Source organism: Hippopotamus amphibius, chromosome 2 (assembly GCF_030028045.1).
Source record: "Hippopotamus amphibius kiboko isolate mHipAmp2 chromosome 2, mHipAmp2.hap2, whole genome shotgun sequence".
NCBI lineage: Eukaryota > Metazoa > Chordata > Mammalia > Artiodactyla > Hippopotamidae > Hippopotamus > Hippopotamus amphibius.
Window position 1 is genome coordinate 180,313,409 of NC_080187.1, and position 6,000 is coordinate 180,319,408.

Below are 6,000 nucleotides of genomic sequence, written 5' to 3' on the forward strand. Positions count from 1 at the left end.
AACATAAATTAAGACAAAACACCATACATCTCCTGATTTAAAATAGAAGATGAAGTCCAAAGAATTAGGAAGATGGAAATACTGGAGTAGATTTATCATGTGTCATGCATCTTGCAATAAATTATTTCCTTGAAGAGGATCTAGAAGACTCTTGAAGAAACTAAGAAGGAATACAAATAGAATCCAGGTGATACCTTGAAGTACCTCCAGGTATTTCTATGTCTGGGGATAAAAGTAAATGGAAGATACTGCAGCTATATAGCTACATTGTTTAATAAACCAATCAGATGAAGTATTGGCTGCAAGCAAACATGGAAAGTGAAAGTCATAAAGACTGTGTACGGTCTCATTAACAACTCTAGAAACAAGGTCTGTAGCATCTACACAAATTTCTTTTCTTGCTATTCATATATACAGTTATTTAAGCTAAATATTTTCTTTTTCCTTTCTCTTTTCCTTGATAATTGAAGATAAGGTAGGTTGGCTGTTAAACATATTTTAGTCCATAAGGTACAGAATATTAAGATCAGATTGTGAAAAACTTCAAAGAGACATGACCAATACTCTTAGACTTGAGGTTTAATATAGTCAATTATAAGATTTTATTTGCCATTCTATTAGGGAAAGAGTAAATACATTTTTTAATTGCACAGAAATGATGTCATTGTCACTAAAGCTTTTATCGTTAAGGATATTTGGGGGGAAATGGTGTATGGGAATGTTTAAAGAGAGAATGTTTAAAGCAAAAGAGATGGGAAAAGAAATTTGTTTCCTGGCTGCTTATAATTTTAAAATTCCTCTTAATTGCAACACATTCCAATACAGATGGGAGGAAAGGCCTATTACAGAAGTACAGAGCAATTAGATATTCCTTCTTTCAGCCAACCAGAGGTGTCCTCATTTAGAAATCTTGTGGCGATAAATTAAGACATGAGGATTGTTGTAATTTACATTTTTGGTTAAATAATTGGAATTTTTTCTGTTATTTGCCCCAGTAACACTGACTAGCTCAGCCTCTCAAACAGTAATTCCCTAAAATAAGTTTGCAAAACTCAAGAGTTTTTTCCTCAATATAAAAAAAGCCCCAGTGCTCTCAATTTTTCCAGAAAATAAATTTTAATTAGTGTAATTTTATAAAAGAAGGATATCATATAGCCATTATGGAGAAAATAAATAACACAGCAAAATCAAAAGCAAAAAGTCCATTTTAATTATAAAATATTGGGAATTGCTACTCAAATTGATGCATAGGAACCTGGAAGGAAATCCTTTTCTTATCCTTACCAACCCTGTCTGGATGCTAATAGCTGTCGCTGGAGAAAAGAATATGATATATGGTCATTTAAAAGAGTAAACTTGGCAGATAAATTGTAAACCAAAAAATAAGCCACAGATTCCCGAGCTTCACTTACTACATAGATAGTTCAATGTTGACTAAAATAACGTCCAATCTTTTCCTTTGAATCTATTTCAATCTAAATCTATTTCAACCTAAACCTATTTGAGTCTAAAGCTATTGCTGTATAGGAAAGCACACCTTAAATAAGCTTAAAAAATAATCATCTATGTGGGTCATGATATTGTGGGTTAGAGAAGTAGGCTAGACTCTGCTAGATGGTTCTTCTGATCTAAGCTAGGTTCACTAATATGTTTGATGGGACAATGTCAGTGGCTCAGCCATGTGTATTTCATTATCTAGAAGGTTAGTCTAGGTGTATTCTTCTGGAAAAGGCAGAGGGCTAAGGGAAAGAGATGTGTAGATATAAGATCTCAAGAGGCTTAGAACTCATACACTATCAGTTCTATTGTATTCTATTAATCAATAGAAGTCACAGCTTAACAAGGCCAGTCCAGATTCAAAGGATCTCTACCTCTTGATGAGTGAATATATAGGGACAGATGGATATTAGGGTCATTTTTGTATTTAAACTTATAATCAGATTAAGATTTTACAACAAGAGAAGAAATGGAGGGAGGTGTAGGCCTATAAAGCAAAATTTTGCAAAACCTTAACTTGCATTATCACAGCATTTAAGGTCAGACACACAAGATATATGAAGTACCAAAGATAGGAAAACTAGATTAAGGCCACTAAAGATAATTGGTAGCAAATCTCACGTCCTTTTCATCTGAGTGAAAACATGGAATTGGTGAAATGAGAAGTGCTAACATGTAATGAAAGCGTTTTGTACCTAAATGGTAAAATAATACGGTGAGCAAGTGTGAAATATTTCAGTGTGCTTGATTAACTGGCTAACTCACATTGAAAGTAAATACCACATTAAGACTAGAAAAATAAATCACACTTCTATTATCTCTCAAACAAAAACCTGTGACCTACAATATCAGAGAAAGGGGAGGGGAGGGCTATCTGTTTCTCTGTGGGGTATTTTTCTTTTTTTCCCTTCTGTTTTATCTGCACAAATAGTATTCTTTTAAAGATAATATAACTTACAAATTATTTTATATTTAAGAAAATATTTAGGGATCACGAAAGATTACGTAGACATAAAAAAAAAATCTCAACATGCAGAAGTCAAATTTGTAACATGAAAAACATGGGGATTTATTTTTTGACTATGTGGTTATTGCTATGCTTCCTATACAGCAAAATAAAATTCCTCTTCTAGAGTCCAAACTGATAGTTAAACCCTCAAACACAGAAGAAACAAGAAAGAAGTGATGAATTGTCATTTGGTGATGCATTAGATCCTCTAAAGAATGTGCCTCCATTGTTGGTTGATAGTTATAAGCCTTTAAGTTTCCGGATTTCTTTTTCAATGAAGTATAATATCTGATTTTTAAAGGAAATGTAGAGCAAAAGATGAAGTTTCACTTGCTGCAAAGGTCATGATAACCACCAAATAAGTTTTTCATTTTTATAAGGAGTTTAAGTAAGTGCATAAGAACTTCAGGTCAAATGTCTAATCCAAACAGGAAGCAAAATATTAACGCTCTGGTCCTCTGTTTTTAAACAGAAAATGTTCTAAATTAAGAATCCTGATAAATGTCAGTCAAGTTTCCATCTTATAAATTCCATGATATCTTATAATTTGATAGTTTTTAATAAATGGTACAGCATCTATCACCAAAATCTAGAAATTAAGGAATAACAATGTTACATAATGCTTGAAGGGTTATGTTTATGAAAAGATTCATGCTTCATTCTCCTTATTTTTAATTTTTTTTCATATTCCAACAGGCAAGAGTATTCATTATCTGAGCTGAAATAATCTTTTTTTTAGAAATGAGGCACATGACACTGACCAACAACCTTCAGAAAATAATACCTTTCGTCCTGGAATGATTCAGCGCTAGAAGTGTTGATAATAAAAGCCCGGCTCACGCTCATGAGGGAAGCATCCACCAGTGTCTAGTCTCACTTTCAAAAATCACCCACTAGGGTTTACGGATGACAAAGCCATAAATGAGGAACTTGTTCTCAGAGGCCTGGTGGGTTTGTCATGAAGCTTTTCTATATAAATAAAAGAGACACCGAGAATGGAAATTACATTATTTTTAGTGCTGTGTTAAAGGGAAAGGTCAAGTTAACCCCTTAAGAATTCAACGAGCAACATGATGTACTATGTGTCCAGCAAAGCAATCCCCGAATGGCCCTTATGGACATCTGGTGTAAATCATCCATCTTTTTGCCCCATTAAAATCAGTGGCACCTCATTAAAACAGTTCAGCAGCTGAGCACACACATTATTCGGTTTTCAAGGAGTTAACGGAAATAGCTGTAGGGATCAGGAAGGTTTTTGTCTTCAAGTGTTCACAGTCACCCAGACAAAGAAGCTGCTTGAAGCATTTCAAGAAGATCTACTTTCCCTGTCAAGGTGAGAAAGGTATAGCCATTTTAGAAATGGGATTTTTTAAAAAAATCATCTCTATCTCCTGCAGCCCTCATATTGCTAGCAATTACATCTTTTGGGGTCTGATAATTCTCTGGTCAGTAACAGTGCTGTCATATGTACCTTATCCCTGACCCAAAAGAATCAGTGAGTTGCTAAGAGGATATTTCAACCAAACCAGATGAGTATTTTGAAGGGTCACGTTGTGGTCACCCCAATCACTCAGCCTTTAAGACAGGGAAGTTTGGTGGCTTGAAAGCAAGGACCTGCACACTTTCTCTGACCAAAAAAAGTGACTTAGGGGCACAATTGGGTTTTATCATTTAATGCTACTCTGAACCTACCTTTCCTTTCATTCCCTGTCTTCTTTCATACTTTTTTCTGTTTTCTGGCTAAGAATCTTTAAAAGCGTGTCTACTGTGGCCTTGGAAAGTGAAACATTTCAGGCAACTAAATCAGCTTTTTGAAAATCACCTTTAAAAACACCTTTAGTTGAAGAGTAACAACAGTGGAGAAGAACTCCAGGTGACATACACTATGTTGCCTATGACACAGAACTGCATAAAAGTTTCCACATACCTTATATTTTCACAAGGTAAACCGTATCAAATTGTTATAAACAACCAATTGCTACTGTATAAAGAAACTTAAATGTTTTCTGATCTCTATTAAACTTTTTCAATGAGTTTGAAATGTTCTACCTTTAAAAACAGTTAATATAGACAAGCAGTAAATCAGCAAAAAACCATTTGTTCAGCTAAAATGGATCACCAATTTAGTTAATTCTGAAGTGCCATTTACATGTCCATAGTTCAATATTCTTGCAGCTTTAAGAGAAAAAAAAATCCTTTATGCACACCAGTATCTGCAAAAGCTCTACCTCATACCTATATACCTATATATGGGATGTGCCTTACAGCTAGCAATTGGATCTATCATATTGACAACATTCTAATAGTAATAATGATGTTTTTGCCAGTGAAAAAACTTTCAGTCAGTAACAGCAGAAGTATATAAATTGGTATATTATGTTCTGGAAGGCACATAAACTTCATCAATATCTTAAAAACATGCAAACACATTGATCATCAAATCCACTCTTCAGGATTTTTACTATTGAAACTATTTGAGAATATGCATCAAGCCTTATTACCTGCAAGTTTATTCATTACAAAATTGCTTAAAATAGTGAAAATATAGTTGTAATTCAATTGTCTATTGTAGGAATTTGACTAAATAAATTATGGTATATCCATACAACAGATTATGAAACCATTAAAAATGGGATTTTTTGTATAATTATCTACAAAAAATTATGCCCATAATTTTAGCAAAGAAGCAGATTACAAGAAATGTGTTTCTAAATATTTCAATGTATACTTGTGTATACATACACAGAGAAACTGATGACTGGATGTATATATTCCATAAATATATGATGGTGTATAGGTGTTAGGATTATAAATGGAATGTATTTTCTTTGCTTCTTTCTAAATTTTCTACGATTAACAGGTATGCCATTAGTATATTTAGAGTTTCAGAAAATCCAACCAAAACTAGTTTATACCCTCAAAAACAAACAAACAAAAAAAACCCTACATTTGGGGGCTCAGATAACTGAAGAGCCAGGTAAGGTTCTTTCCAGGCAAATTTCCGTCTTATAAATGGAGGGGGTTTGTACTTGAACAGTGAAATATTATGGTGGACAAGAGTGAAACTTTTCGGTATGCTTGATTAACTAACTCAAAGCAACGATAACTGTTTTACCTTCTCCTTTCCATGTTGTTGATCCTTTTCTCTGGCATTTTCTACCCTGGCAATCCCAAGATGACTCTGGCAATTCCCAAGGCTCTATGCTTCTTTTTTTAAGCCCAGAGGGGAAAAGAGAGCCCATGTCCCAGTATTTCAAGGAAAGTCTCGAGACTCCAACAAGACTTACAGGTTTTAAAGTGCTCACTCCAAACCCAACCTCTGTTAAGAGATGTCAGCTAATGTGCTGATTGGATTAAAGTATTCCAGGTCATCTCCAGGAGCTGAGTGTGGCATCAATCTCATGCAAACCACTTAGCTGAGACTAGGAAAGAGGGCAATTTATTTTCTGAAAGATATTAAGGGGCTGCTCCCAGAAGAGATGGAAAGGGTCCTG